The 15,714-nt window shown below is 43.5% G+C and overlaps 1 protein-coding gene across 3 annotated transcripts in view; it reads right to left on the reverse strand.

Moving 5' to 3' along the window:
* SVIL (supervillin) overlaps positions 1 to 15,270 on the reverse strand; it is a 492,709-nt gene extending 477,439 nt beyond the window's left edge. For 2 of the 3 annotated variants that reach the window (XM_030199261.1, XM_030199260.1), the window contains exon 1: positions 15,050 to 15,270. The gene's annotated coding sequence lies outside the window, so the exon portion shown is untranslated. The remainder of the gene's footprint in view (positions 1 to 15,049) is intronic. The other variant, XM_030199262.1, reaches the window with a different exon arrangement.
* Between the last annotated feature and the right edge of the window lie 444 nt (positions 15,271 to 15,714).

Here is a 15,714-nt window from a genome sequence, read left to right on the forward strand (position 1 = left end):
AAAGGCGGTTAGCTTAGCGGAGTTTAAAAAAGGTTTGTACGGCTTCCTAAGGAAAGGTCCATAGACCATTATTAAATGGACTTGGGGAAAATCCACTATTTCTGGGATATGCAGTATAAAATGTTTTGTACTTTTGGGGGATCTTGACAGGTATTTGTGACCTGGATTGGCCACTGTTGGAAACAGGATGCTGGGCTTGATGGACCTTTGGTCTTTCCCAGTATGGCAATACATATATGTATGCCACAATCTGGGTTTCTGCCAGGTACTTGTGACCTGCATTGGCCACTGTTGGAAACAGGATACTGGGCTGGATGGACCATTGGTCTGACCCAGTTTGGCTATTCTTGTGTTATGTACCCCTGGACATTTTAACAGGGTGAATTAGAATTCCTTGGGGTAGTAGAAGTCAGCTACTGTTTGGGTTGGAAGGGTAGAGGGTGGTGGTGATGTGGAGGGGTTTATTATAGTTGCCCATTGTTATTATTGTTTTCAATTTTTAATTTACACACAATAGTTGCATAGCATATTGATCCTTTTTATACTTTAATAGAAAGATTTAAATATAAAATCATAAGCGTTCAAGGCTTCTGCAGATGAGAACAGAGCCCGCAGGGGCAAAGACAGAATCTGCGAGGGTGGGGACAAATTTTATCCCCGTCTCAATCTCTACTCAGAAACATAGCCACTAAGTGGATGAAGTATGCACACACTGGCAAGCTGAAACTTATTTCATACAATGCGATGGAAAGGGGCAGCAAACAGTTGTCTTGTGAAAACTCTGCAATTGCTCGGTTTAAGCAACAGCAACATACTGCTCCAGCTTCACATGACCCCGACAGCTGCAGCACAGTCAGATAACAAGCAAACGGAATTGCTAAACATTCCTTCCTACCCTGCCGCCACTACCACTAAGATGTGAAGCCCATGTAATCACTAGTTTGTTGCTACAAGATCTGTTGCAATATCCCCTAAAAACTCTCCTGAGGCTCTATCTACAATTACGCTGCACAAATTAGCAGGCTTTCTAGGCTCCACCCTGCCAACAATGTTCCATGAACAATAAGTGGTAAGAAAACTGGCAATATACTGTGTACATTAAGTCCAGCAAACCTCTTGCTGTACAAACACAGAGAGCACTATGAAGTAGTATTGTTTAGGTTCCGCTCTTCTAACCATAGCCTTTGAATAACCCACAGATCCCATTACTGTATACCAGAGCAGAGGCAGCCGGGCCTACTGCCAGCTTTCCCTCTGCTGTGGCCTAAGGAGTCAACATTACAGGTAGGGCTTCAGGCTCTAATCCCATTCTGTTTTGGAATACCTGAACACATGCTTTCTGATTTTTCAACATATTCATAATCCATGGACCCTGATTTTCACCCTTACCCCCCCTCTAGTCAGAGAGCATAACTCTAGAACAAGGGTTCTCCACTAGAGGTGTGAACAGGGCCATAAGCTGGTCCCCATCCCCACTTATCCCCAGTCAGTTTGGATCCATCCCTAGTCAATTATTTTCTATCCCCAATCCCCATCATATTACTACCACCCCCTCACCATCCCTAAAGCTTTCTTTCCCATCCCCCTACTCAACTGCATTTGAACGATCTTGTAAATTTAAGAAAAACATATTCTTATTAACACTTTAAGCAAAAAAGTAAACAAACAAAAAAAAAAAAACTTAAGCAAACAAGTACCAGCAAGTAAGCTGTTTTCTGAAATATCAAGGTTCAAAACATTCTCACTATTCCACCGAGTTGACACTACAGATGCACAGGGGGACATAATCTGGTCTCCATCCCCACCCATCCCCAGTCAATTTGGATCCATTCCTACCCCATTCCCAGCATAAATGGATCTTTTATCAGAAATGCCACAGATGCTTACGGATTTCCCATGATCCCCATCCCCGTGCACACCTCTATTCTCCACACAGTCAGTCAGCCACATTTTTAGGATACCCAGGACAGATACGCATAAGAGATTTTCACAGAATGGAGGTAGTATATGCAAATTTCTCTCATGCATATTCGGTATACACATCCTGAAAATCTGACTGGCTAGGTGAGTTCCAAAAAGAAGGAGCTGATCTGCTCCCGCTGCCTCTCAGCAGCAAAGTTTCCTTTCTGGTACCAGCATACTTGACTCTTATTTTCAAAGGGCTGGGATTCCTACAACTCCAGAGGGCAGTCTGCTGGAGCGCTCTGGGGTGGATGGAGACCCTGGGACGCTCCCTGGGCTAGAGCTTTCGCTCAGCCCAGACGTGAGAGCTCCTCCCCCACAACCATGAGGTAGTAGCTCCCCGTTGTCGGCGTCTCAAACCCTGCTAACCAAGGTGGTGGGGCAGGAGAAGAGAGGTGAGAGGCATGTCATCAACCCGAGGGAGCTCAGAGGAGCCTGGAGTTATTAGCTTCACCAGGAGAGGATGAAGCTGTCCCATCTGATACAGTGGGGGAGGTAGCAGCTGTAAAAATGGGAAAAAAAGAAAGACTCTTCTACTAACAAGGAACCTGAGGTACTGATGTCTATTTCCTTTATCCATATCTAAACCTACTGAAGTTACTCTAGACAGTTTATGGAGTTTAATTGTGGACTTGGGTAAAGCATTGTGCCCTCAGGTTCAAAAAATTGATCCAGAATTTGACTAATTTGGAAAGGAAATTTAAAGAAACTGACTGGATTAGAAATTTTAACTCAACAAAATAAGATACAAGAAAAAGAATTGCAACAAATACAAACTCTTCAAAGTACTATTGTTAACGAATTGACATATTTGAAAGGCTGAATCTCTTGAGAAATTTTTCCAGGAGTAATAATCTCAGATTCCTTAATTTTCCTAAACAATTCACAGTCTCTCCCCGAGATATGTTGAAAAAGTATATTAAAGAAATATTAGGAGTGGCTGAAGAAAGCATTCCGCCTTTCTCACAAGTATATTATTTACCTACTAAACCAATAGTTAATCAGCAAGATCAAGATAATCAAGAGTTGGATGTTACTGCTTTATTGGAGTCTTCAGATACTGATTTAGTTGTTGCGTCAACTTTGATTGCCACTGTAGTGTTGACACCTGATAAGAATTGGTTCTTCAAAATGTTTTTCAAAAATAAGACTTTCCTGGGATTGAAAATTCTAATTTTTCCAGACGTCTCCAAGGACACCCAGAAGAGGCGTCAACAATCCAGTTACGAGCTACATTTTCTTTTTTGCGATATCTATGCAAAATGTGTCCTCAGATACCAATCGGTAACATACATCTTCTATGAGCCTTCCCATCTTACAGCCTTTTTGTCAACTAAACAGATTGCTGGGGAATCTCAATAATGGCTCTCTCTAATTTAATTTAACAGGAATCTAGTGATTCGTTAGATGAAGAAAATGCCTTTATTGTTTTCCTTAAACTAGAATTTCCATCGTTTAATATCGTGGATCTAAAATGTGGACTTGAGTTATGATTGACAGATAATGTTTTTCCTTTGTTTTTTTCTTTTAGTGGATATAATTGCATATTATTGCTGTTGTATCATGCTTTTCTGTACAAGTATTCTTTTTTGCTTGATTAAAGTTTTGAAATTTTGATAAATAAATAAAAACAAGCAAGCACCACACTATACCTTCACTCATGCTCCTTTTAGTAGGAGGCCAATGTATTAACCCACATGATTTTCCTCAGGCTAGTGGTCCATTACACAGAAAGGCTTGCTTCAGATGCCAGTTGACAGCAAAACTCTGTGCAACAATATTTATCTTTGTTGCAAAAAAAAAGTGTGTAAATACATTTTCATCAAATTAAAAAAAATCAGTGAGCTGCTCTTCATACTTTTGCATCACAGAAGCTACTTCACTCTGAATTTAAGCTTTCATGCATAGCCTGCTACACACAGATGTTCCATTACTGTGAAAAGCAAAACATTTCTCAAAATTTGCCAACAGGGCCTTTACTCACTAAAGGGGCGCAAATACTTATCAGACAGCCCTGTTTATGAAATAAATATCACAAGCAAGTGCTTAAAAAAAATCAGCCTCTAAAGGGTTTTATCCCGCTGACACAGAATGTAAGCAAAATGCTTTGGCCAGTCAGGCGCTTAATAACGATCCAGGGTCTTATCTTTTCTATAAGCACAGAAAGGGGAAAAGGGCTTTGTTCAAAGAGTCTCTATTCATGAAAAGAATGAGCACCCTCTGGTGAATTACTACCACAGGACTTCAAATACACAATTCAAATTCTTAACCAGCTATCTTTATGTTCCGCCACAAAAGCAAACTAGAGTGCATGACAAACAAGGGCAGTCACCATTTTATTTCCTGGACACAATATAACGCTATCCATCACTGCCAGGGACCCAAAGTTAGCTTCTAAAACTTGTGCAACACAGCCTGGAATAAGTTACTGCTTGCAATGAGAAATAAGGCAAATATTTTCCTGCCTGTGCCAAGGATGGCCAGCTCTCAACTATGACTTAAACTAAGGCAGTCTGTGCTCTATGATGGAAAGGAGAGATACCACTAGGCTCCTTATAAAATGCACTGGGTTGCATTTTGTTTTCCAGGACACACCAGAAACGACCATTTTTCTAAGTTAATTGAGGGCCTGTCCCTTCAGAAGACGCACAGGCAGAGACCGTAATTGTCACTAACAAAATCCAGCTTCCTCCTTGAAAATCTCATTACATACATATTATTCTTTCTTCATCATATGCTGTTTTTTTCACAAGTGAAGAATGCAATAGTCATAGACCACCACAAAAAAGTGTGTTTTAATATCCTTGCATTGGCCCAAGTCAGTGATTCCCAAACCTGTCCTGGGGACTCCCCAGCCAGTCAGTTTTTCAGGATATCCTCTCTCATGAATATTCATTGTGATTTGCATGCACTGCCTTCAATGTGTACAAGTCTCTTGTGTTAATATTCATTGTGGATATCCTGAAAACCTGACTGGCTGGGTAGTCCCCAGGGTAGGGTTGGGAACCACTGACCTAGGTGAACCTTTTGCAACCCGCCTCCACTACCATTGCACACTTACCTCGGGCAGCAGTTCTGGTACACAATTATAGTAACATAGTAGATGATGGCAGAAAAAGACCTGCACGGTCCATCCAGTCTGCCCAACAAGATAACTCATATTTGCTGCTTTTTGTGTATACCCTACTTTGATTTGTACCTGTGCTCTTCAGGGCACAGACCGTATAAGTCTGCCCAGCACTATCCCCGCCTCCCAACCACAATTATATTTACAGGTAAAGTTTAATGTCACCTCAGTAACAGCAACACAAATGCTTCACCAGGCACTTTTGGAGATAACCCAGCAAAAGTACCTTTCAAACCTATACCGCAGGCCTCGCACCAAAAACAGCACTAAACAAACAAAAAAAAAAATTGTGATACACCAGACCCTAGAATATCACACCTTCTACTGGGGGGGGGGGGGGGGGGGGAAACATGTTGGAAAGACTAAAGATTCCAACACAAAAACGTTCTAGTAAAATATCTCACTTATGTCACATGTAAACAGCAGCCCTTTACCAAAATAGGTCTACAACTGGCTCCAGATTTTTAGAACACCTTGATCCACTCCTAGTTTTACCTCATTGCAGCTCTGATTGTCTTTTGCAGTCCCTAACAAGGGCAAGACTACAAGATCCTGCATGAATTGGGGTAAACCCAGGGATGTATTCATTTATCCTGAACATCTGGAGCCAGCTGCCAATGCAATAAATAAGGATCTACAGTACAAATTAGAAATAGAAACCCCAATAAGCTCTGCATATACTGAAAAGGTTCTGAAAGAAGTGCTGAGGGGATCAAAACGTCATTGGTGTATCTTACCTTTTGGAAATTGCATTCAAACTTGGGAAAAAACAGGGGTTGAATAAGGTAATTTCATTGTCTTTATATATTTATTACATTTGTATCCTACATTTTCCCGCATACCAGTAGGCTCAATGTAGCTTACAGGTTCCGGAGAGGAGAGTACCAACTCCGGGAACATATAGAGAGTGGAAAATAGAGTAACGGTAGGTGCAAGGAAGCTGATAAGGTTCCGAAAAAAAGAGAACACAACCAGGGGCGTAGCCAGACCTTGCCAGGAGGGGGGGCCAGAGCCCGAGGTGGGGAGGGCACTGTTAAGCCGCCTCCCCCCTCTGGCGACCCCCCTGCTCGATCGCGCCAACACTCTTAAACCCCCCCTCCCGCTACCAACCCTCCCCCGCCATCGCCCCATGAAGTACCTTGTTTGCTGGTGGGGATCCCCAAACCCCGCCAGCCAAGAGTGTTCTTCAGCGTCGGAGTTAGTAGACTCCGGCGCCTTCATTCAAGGAAGTTCGTCTGAAGGATCAGCTGGTTTTGACGCCTTTACGTCCTGCACGGGGCTACATGCATGGTGCAGGACGTAAGGCATCAAAACCAGCTGATCCTTCAGACGAACTTCCTTGAATGAAGGCACCAGAGTCTACTAACTCCGGTGCTGAAGAACACTCTTGGCTGGCGGGGTTTGGGGATCCCCGCCAGCAAACAAGGTAAATCATGTGGTGGCGGGGCGGGCGGCGATGGTGGGGGAGGGTTGGTGGCTGGAGGGGGGGGTCATCGGCAGGGGGCCAGGTGCGAATCTGCGGGGGCCCAGGCCCCCTCAGGCTCCACATAGCTATGCCACTGAACACAACTCTGGGACAAATATATAGTAGCATATAGAGAGAAGTAATCCCAATGAGGCTGATAAGTCTCCAGGGATGTTGTTAAATTAGCAAAGTCAGTTTAGACAATAATGTAGACAAGTCTCTGTTAGGTTTTTATATAGACACGCTGGGGTTTACTAAGCCGCTAGTGTGGCTGGCTGTGCACTAGTGCTGACACAGCTCATTCACTTTGAATGGGCTGCATCAGCAATGACGTGTGGAAGTCGCTAGCATGACTTAGTCAACAGACCCCATAGTGTTTTAGAGTGTAGTTTAGGGGCTCATTTTAAGGCACTTAGACTTACAAAGTTCCATAGGTTACGATGAAACTTTGTAAGACTAAGTGCTTTGAAAATACACCTCTTAGTAGAGCACAGATACCAGTTGAGGGAAGCCTCTGTTTTGTGTAATTCCCTCCCCCGCACCCACCCACCAACCATCCATTCTCTCTGTTCAGAAAAGACAGGGTAAGAAAAAAGGGAGGGGGAAGGGAATTATATGTTAAAGATAATATTAAACCTACACAATTGCAGGGCCTACAGAGTAAGGAAGAGGCACTGTGGGTCAGTCTGGAAAGAAGGAATGGCAAATGTATTTCCATTGATGTGAGATACAGGCCTCCTTCACAGAAAAAAGAAATGGACAGAGATTTAATTGAAGGCATTCAAAATATAGCAGTGACATGGAAAGTACTACTAATAGGTGATTTTAGTATACCAGATGTTGATTGGGGTATCCCTATTATGGATACTCCAATTCCAGAAGTTGGTAATGGAACCCCTATTCCAACAGTTGGTAATGGAACTCATGCAGGATGAGGGCCATACTGGACTTAGGCCCCAGATGCACAAAACTTAACGAGCCAACAACGTGCTTCTTATACTGATTCTAGCCGGCTTAAAAAGCATGTAGTTCAGCGAGACATGCATAAAGGGGTTCTACAGGCTCTTTTCCTGTCATGGTAGCAGCCAGTGAGAACTGTATGTAAAGTTATTTTAATGAGCTAATTACTATTCAAATGTGCATTCCGAGTGATGAACAGAAAGAACTGCCTACCTTTTGGATAAATTTTTATGGGTGGTCAGGAGCTGTCGCATGACGGCTGCTTCTTGGCAGGTGCGGTCCATAGGAGGATCTGAGGGCGAGTTACCACTACCACAGTTCAGAGGCCCCTGCTCAAATGTGGAAAACAGTTTCTGCTCAGGAAGGGTCCTGGTGCCGGGCACAGGCGATACTCCGGTGGTCAGACTGCAGCTCCATGCTGCTGCCAGGCAGGGGGAGAGCACATCTCTCCAGAAATCACAGGCTCACAATTGTGCTGCTGCTAAGTTTAAAAATAAAAGCTACACACGGCATTCATACATACAGCTTGTATGTGTGTAGAAAGGTTGTAGTATGCGTTGCTCTGAGCATGCACAGAGCAGAAACTCTTAGCAAATGGCTGTTCTGAGCATGCTCAGCTGACCAACTGGGTTCCCTCCTACCGAGCTGCACGCTGTTTTTGTGCGCAGCTCATTTGCATCCCGTTTCTTTTGAGCATAGCTCGCTATTTCCAACTCGGTAAGTTTTACCGAGGCGGAAATAATGATTGGTGCTTTACCAGGACTTTCGTGCATCTGCCTCTTAGTGCTTACTAATGGGGAGACACTGTTTTTGATTTATAGTAGGTAATCAACTGGCACCCTGTGATCACCAGATGGTGTGGTTTAATACTAAGATAGGTGTGGAGAGGGCTCATTCAAAAATGAAGGTTCTAGACTTTAAAAACAAACAAACCAAAAACACTTATGTTATAGGGTGATTACCTCAAAAATTGTTGCCTGGATGGGAACATCTGGAAGAAGTGAGCAAAAAAAAAAAATAAACTTTTTGTAAAGGAAAGTAAAATAAAAGTAAGAGGAAAAAGAGGCCACTTTGGTTCTCAAAGTAGTAGCTGAAAAGGTAACTAGAGAAGTGAGTGTGAGGCCTCTAGCCATGCTTTAGTCAAGTATACACTGTAGTAGGTGCTTGGTTGTATTTTGAGATACAGCTAAGACAAATAATTTGATCACTTTGGAACTGTTTGCATTTTGCCAGTACTCATTTGTGCTCCTCCCCCACAACCCCATAACCTGGTTCTCCTCCATTTTGGCCCATCTTCCCTTCACAAATTCCAATACCATTTCTCCAAATTGTTTTATTTCACCTGCTTGTTCATCCATTCTTTTCTGGGAAATCCTGCTTTTCAACTAACCCTTTCTTTCAGTACCTGTCCCTCACCCCTACCTCTAAGGAAACCTCCTATGATTGTAAAACAGTAGCATCACAGAGGGTTGGTACATTTGCTGTGCCTTGCCCTGCAGGAGAGGTTGGGATCCTGAAAAGAAGACACCACTGGCAATCTGAGAAGATGAAGGGAGGCCCAGCCTGCCTGCCCTGACTGGCATGAGGGTTACACTAACAACATACACTTACAGTGCTCATTTGATGCATTTCCTAGAAAAATCACTTGACTACTTCAGAAATAAAAGCTAATGCTGAAATTGCTAAATATTTCTGCAATAAGTACTTTGTAGCAGCTGTTCTGAAGAAAGCAGGAGGAACTAAATTATATGTCCCACAAAATGTCTGATGGAACTCATTAGTGGACTGTTTTCATGCTATAGCAAGAACTGGCCTAGAGTAGTGGCAATTTGTGAACAAAATTATGAAAACCGAGTCCAAAAACCACTACTAAATGGACTTGGGAAAAATCCACAATTCCAGGAATAACATGTATAGAATGTTTGTACGTTTGGGAAGCTTGCCAGGTGCCCTTGGCCTGGATTGGCCGCTGCCGTGTCGTGGACAGGATGCTGGGCTCGATGGACCCTTGGTCTTTTCCTAGTGTGGCATTACTTATGTACTTATGAGAGGTTAACCTTTATAAACTACAAGAGATCGAGGAACAGGAAGACAGGCAACAATATTCGGAAAAGCTAAAAGAAGTTGGTAGAGTAGTCAGGAAAGCAAAGATGCAAACGGAAAAAACAAATAGCCAATACGGTAAAATGGGGTGGGGGGTGGAGACATTTTTAGATATATTAATGAAAGGGGAAAGTGCAAAACTGGCATTGATGGTATCAAATGGACCCAGGCAGAGACACATCGGTAATCAGAACTGGTGAAATTTGTTGTTTCACATAAGCTGGTTTTAGCTGCCCCTGATGCAGCCTGTATTGCTGGAGAAACATAGCCATGTCGGGCACTGGATTGTAAACCCCAGGAGCTTTGAAAACCATTAAAGGAACGGTATTTCTTCATACGGACTGCTTCTTTCTTCTAAGACTCTGGTGAGACCTCATTTAGAATACTGGTGTACAGTTCTGGAGACCACACCTTCCAAAAGATATAAACAGGATGGAGTCGGTCCAGAGGGCGCTACTAAAACGGTCAGTCTTCATCGTAAAGCATACGGCGACAGACAAAGATCTCAATATGTATGCTTTGGAAGAAAGGTGGGAGTGGGGAGATATGATAGAGACATTTAAATGCCTATGTGGCATAAAGTATAGGAGGTGAGTCTCTTTCAATTGAAAGGAAGCTCTGGAACTAGGGAGCACAGGATGAAGGTGAAAGTGGGATAGACTCGGAAGTAACCGGAGGAAATATTTCTTTATGGAAAGGGTGGTAAATTCGTGGAATGGCCTTCTGGTGAAAGTGGTGGAGACAAAAACAGTATCTGAATTCAAGAGAGCTTGGGTCAAGTACATAGAATCTCTAAGGGAGTGATAAGGAAAGTAGATGGCAGCCTTGATAGGCCATATAGTCTTTAATCTGCCTACATTTTTTCAATGTTTCTATGTAACAGTGGAGAAAGAGAAACAAATCTATTTCTTCAAGTATTACATAAGATTCATAATATCAGATGCTGCATGTTACCAAAGCTGGCATAATTCCAATCAATGCATTTAAAATAAAATGTATTGTTATCTTTGTTGCAGGGCCGGCTCAAGGGATTGTGGTGCCCTGAGCCAACTTTTGCATTGGAACACAATTGAATATTTCTCCCTCCATTACCTCCCTGCTTGTGATCTGGTTATCTCCCCTTCTCTTTCAAGTCTCCCCACCTCCTTCCTCCTGCTGGACCAGGTGAGGAAGTGGCTCAGGGCACTGATAAGAGTTGCCAAAATCCCAGTCCGGTATCTATCCCTTTAAGAGATGTAGGGGAAGAAATTGAAAAGGAGTTTCTAAAAGGAGGAAGGTATTGAAAGCATATAAAAAGAACAGAGCTAGTTTTTGATTACAAATATAAAATGCTCAAGCAACAAAGCAGGGCTGGTTCAACCTAGGACAGGTGAGGCACTGGCCCAGGGCGCCGGTGACGAAGGGCACTAAAATCCCAGTCTGGTCTACTTTCTTCTCCACTCCTCCCTAGTCCTTCCAGGGGCGTAGCCACACAACAGATTTTGGGTGGGCCTAGGCAAGAAATGGGTGGGCACCAAGTGTTCTCCCCCCCTAAAAAAAAATCTCAGCTGGTGGGAAAACGCTTCTTTCCACCTTGGCAGCAGGAATGCACTGAAAACTGAGCATGCGCAGGTGCCGGTGTTGTGGAGAGTAGCATTTTCGTTACCATCAGGGGGAAATCTTCAGCTGGTGGAACTTGGGATTCCCACCAGTTACCACTAAACATGTGCTACTGTTGGGTGGGCCTGAGCCATAAATGGGTGGGCCCTGGCCCACCCAAGCCCACCTGTGGCTACGCCACTGAGTCCTTCTACCTTCCAAGCCCTCCTCTACTGTCTTCTGCAGGGCTGCAGCAAGGACACTGGGTGACCTAAACAAACAGCCAGCCTTATGCCCTCCTTCACTCAAATTTCAGGTCCCTAGTCTGTGCCCCACCCCACCCATATCATGCGTTTTATAGTTTCCTCATGTCATTTACCCAGGTAAAGGGGCTGTTTGAAAATCACCCACCCTTCATGCAGGTAAATGTATGTATTAATAGTTTTTGGTGTTCGGCTGTCAGGGTCTGTTTTGCTTTGACTGCAGACGCTGCCCTAGGCAACCACCTAAGCATGCCTAATGGTTAGGCTGGCCCTGGTTTTATCCAGTGCAAGCTCCTTTCCTGTTGCTCATCATCATCTACCCTAGCTCTGGGTCCTGTCTTCTGCCATTCTGGGTCCTCTTTCCTGCTTCATGCCCTTATCCTCCCAGTTCATCATATCCACTTTTTCTCATGCACTGTCTCATTCTCCTAGTTCCTCTGCAATCTCCATATAGTCTCTTTCTCCTTGCACCCCACCCTATAAAATGTTTCCCTCTCCCTAATCCCTCCAAACCATCTGATGTAGCCCTCGCTCTTGCTGTACCTCCCAACCCTCTCTCATAAAGGTCTCCTCTCCATGCTCTGTGTAGATGCTCACTTGCTCCTCCAACCCCACCATGTAGATTTCCCTTTTTCTGTCAGCCCCTTACCCATTTTGTAGTACTTTAATGTTTTCTTCTTTCCTTTCCATCCATGGCAGCCCTACCGCAGCACTTCTCAGGCTTGTCACCCCCATGGTTGGCAGGATGTCAGTTCCCTCTGCCACATGGGGTTGGTCTCACAGCAAAAGCCATGAAACTGGCCCCATGTAGCTGAGGAAACTTATATGCTATTCTGCCTGCTGAACAAGGTTAGCAACCCACCTCAGAAGAGAACTGGTTTGGTAGGGTTACCATGGCATAGAGGAGTAAGGGGGGGGGGGATACATTAAAGTACCTGCCTGTCTGGCCCTTTTGCTAACCCCAGAATCTTGGAACTCTAGAGAATCATGTAGAGAGAGGAAAGATCTTCAAGTAACAAGAAATGCAGTCTGAGACTGAGAAGATGTGGCAGAATTATACAGAAATATTTTCCATCATTTTGGATACAAACCAAAAACAACCACAAAAGTGGAGAAACTGGATCCACTACGATGGGAAGCATAGAAACAGAGGACTAGCGTGATCAACAGGCCTCTTCCAAAGAAACCAAGGAGACGAAAAATCAGGAATAAAAATGTTCTTTAATAGTAGAAGGTAAGACTCGACAGCACCATGTTTCAGAGAGAAACACCTGCCTCAGGAGTCTGTATACCGTAAACGCCAGTAGGTGGAGCTGAACCGAATCAAGCAATATTTTGTGGACATGATTCTCCTTTCAGTTTTGCTTGTGCTTTCTACCAACATATCCTGCATATCCACCAATCATTACTCTTTTTAAAGGCTTGATTCGGTTCAGCTCCACCTACTGGCGTTTACCGTATACAGATTCCTGAGGCAGGCATTTCTCGACAAAACACGGTGCCGTGTCGAGTCTTTTCTTTTATTAAAAAAACACTTTTATTCCTTATTTTTCATCTCCTTGTTTTCTTTGGAAGTGTCCTGTTGATCACGCTACTCTTCTGCTTCCATCATTTTGGATGCCACATGCTTGATCAAAACAAACAGTTCAAGAATTGTACTTGAAATATATTGTAAATGTAATAAAAATAAAATAAAAACTGCCAAGAGCACCTGGATAAGTTGCCTATACATATAACATCATAAAGGAAACTCTTTGGCACAATGCAAGTACTACAGGGAGCGTTAACAGTAAATTTGAGAAACTGAGATCATGCTATGCATACCCTGGCCTAAGAGTGAGGCTGCCCCCAAAAGAACCCTTGATGCTACAAGGATCAATCCAATTCCCCACTGAGTTTTGCATCTGGCTCACTGCAAACTCCTGCCCTGTTCAGCCCATATTCTCCCAAGCCCCACAGTGGCTCAAACACAGCACACCATCTTTTTGTCCTAAAAGAGACCCAGGTTCAAGGTTAGTACAATAACATGGTTTAAAGTCTTAAAGATTGGCGTTACTGTTTATAAGCTTCATCCCTATGATAATTTCATTTATTGTATTTATGTTTATACTTGTTTTACTACTGTTATGCTGCTAAACAATTTGTAAGCTTTATGTTAAACTGTACCTGCTGTACACCACCTTGGGTGAATCTCGTCATAGAGGCGGTTAATAAATCCCCCAATAAACAAATAAATAAAAATAAAAGCACCTGGTTTGCTTAACAGAGGCACCAGATCTGATTGCTATAAATACAACGATACAGAAATCTGACAGAAGTATGTAGTTTTTTCTTACAAGTTTTTTCTTATTAAGCACCAATGCCCTGAAACCTCTTCAGTCCCAAAAAGTTCACCTTTTTTAATACTATTTAGAGTCAGAAGAATAGATAATGAGAACAAATTTAATTTCAACTTCTTTTTTCACTACAATAGTATAACAAAACCACAAGTTCTAAGCTCACACAATCATGCTATAGAAAAAAACAACTTTCAAATAGTAGGCAAACATTTTTCTATGGTAGAAAAGGGCAGACAACACCTATAATTTCTTTTTTTTTTTTTTTTTTTAAACCCTCACACATGGTCCCATACATTTATCATTTTCATGGTGTTTGTACACCATGAAAAGGTGATCGATACACAACAGCAATGAAAACTCAGCACTGCCCATAGGATCCCTCCACCAAATTCTGTACACAGATTTCCATTCACTGATGCTCGTCACACTTAAGACTGCATTTCTGTGGCACTGGCAACAGGTAGCATATAGGAAAATAAGAACTGCTGGGCCAGATCTAGTGCTATGTCTCAACTACCAGTACCTACAGGCAGAGACTGATCCCCTTGGTGTCATTCTATGGTTTGTAGCAAAAACAAATTTTGATGAATGATCCGAGCACAAACGTCGTCGTCCTCCCCCCACCCACCCCAAAAAAAACTCTAATATTTTTTATAGATTTAGAATAACTAACACTTTGGGGGGGGGGGGGGCGTTCCCCCAATACAACCAAAACAGCACTGCCCACTTTCCAGCACAAAAAGAAGGCAGGAAGCGGCTATGATACCAATTTCAGGATGTTTAATGGTGAGGAGGGGAGTGTTAGTAGGGAGTGGTGGCTGTCTGAGGTGCTCCAGTAACTAACGCTAAACCCTTCCAGTCCTCCCCCCATGTGTGCTTGTGGTACCAATCCAATCCACAATCTGTAGTGCTCCCAATCGTGAGATCTGTCCCCTTCTCTCCCTAGTCAGATCTTAGCAAAAGCACTTTTATGAACTGATTGTTTATCATTTTCTCCCCACATGCGGCCAACACAGCTTTGCAGGCTTCCTGATATGTACTGTATGCAAAGTATACTGGCAGGAAATGACTTTAATGAAATGTCCCAGATACTCAGAGACGCCTCAGACTGTAACCCCCCCCCCCCCCCCCCGGAGTTATTACTTGCCTTCCCCCCATATATGCTCAGTGTCGATATCCCCCTTTCCACCAATAATATCTGTGCATCTCTTACACCCCCTCCCCCCCCCAATAAGAAACACTGTTTACCTACCTTTGAAAAGCTGCTTGTTGCTCAGTAGTTCTTTCCCCACAACAATCAATGAAAGCTCAATACACTTTCCCAAACCGTCTGTTAAGCGTGTGAAGAAGCAGGAAATGGCTGGGATCCAAGCCCTGGATATTTGCTGGGTTGAGCGTGGTCATGAGGATCTAAGCTTGTATAGCAAGCGCTATTCAGAAGAACCACTCCAAAAATCATAGAAAGTTAAAAGCGCTGCCTCCTGTAATACTTTAAAAAAAAAAAACAAAAAAAAAACCTGGACCTGCCGAGTTGAAGGAGAGACAACCCCTCCCAAGTACTACCCTACGTCCCTCCCTTACCAGCCCGGCAGAAGTTAAGGCTTTTACCGTATATTACCTAGAAGCTGTGCTGACAGGTTGCACATCTGACCTCGCCGGTGTCTAGTCTGGTTTGGGGATTTTCCTTAGCCTGCTTGGGGACTGTGCTGATCTCACAACTGAGGTGGATATTAGGAAATATACGGTAGCAGGCTTTCCTCCGGGGGTGAGGAGGAGGCGTGAGCTCGCCAATCCTATTTGAGGGGAGGGACGGTTTAGGCCTAAGTAAAGCACTGGTTCCTCCCTTCCCCCCCTCTACTAGAGCAAGCAATACACTTCAGTCCTTTACAAGTTAGAGATGCTGAGTGAGAAGCACAT

The sequence above is a fragment of the Microcaecilia unicolor genome, chromosome 1 (genome assembly GCF_901765095.1).
Source record: "Microcaecilia unicolor chromosome 1, aMicUni1.1, whole genome shotgun sequence".
Classification (NCBI taxonomy): domain Eukaryota; kingdom Metazoa; phylum Chordata; class Amphibia; order Gymnophiona; family Siphonopidae; genus Microcaecilia; species Microcaecilia unicolor.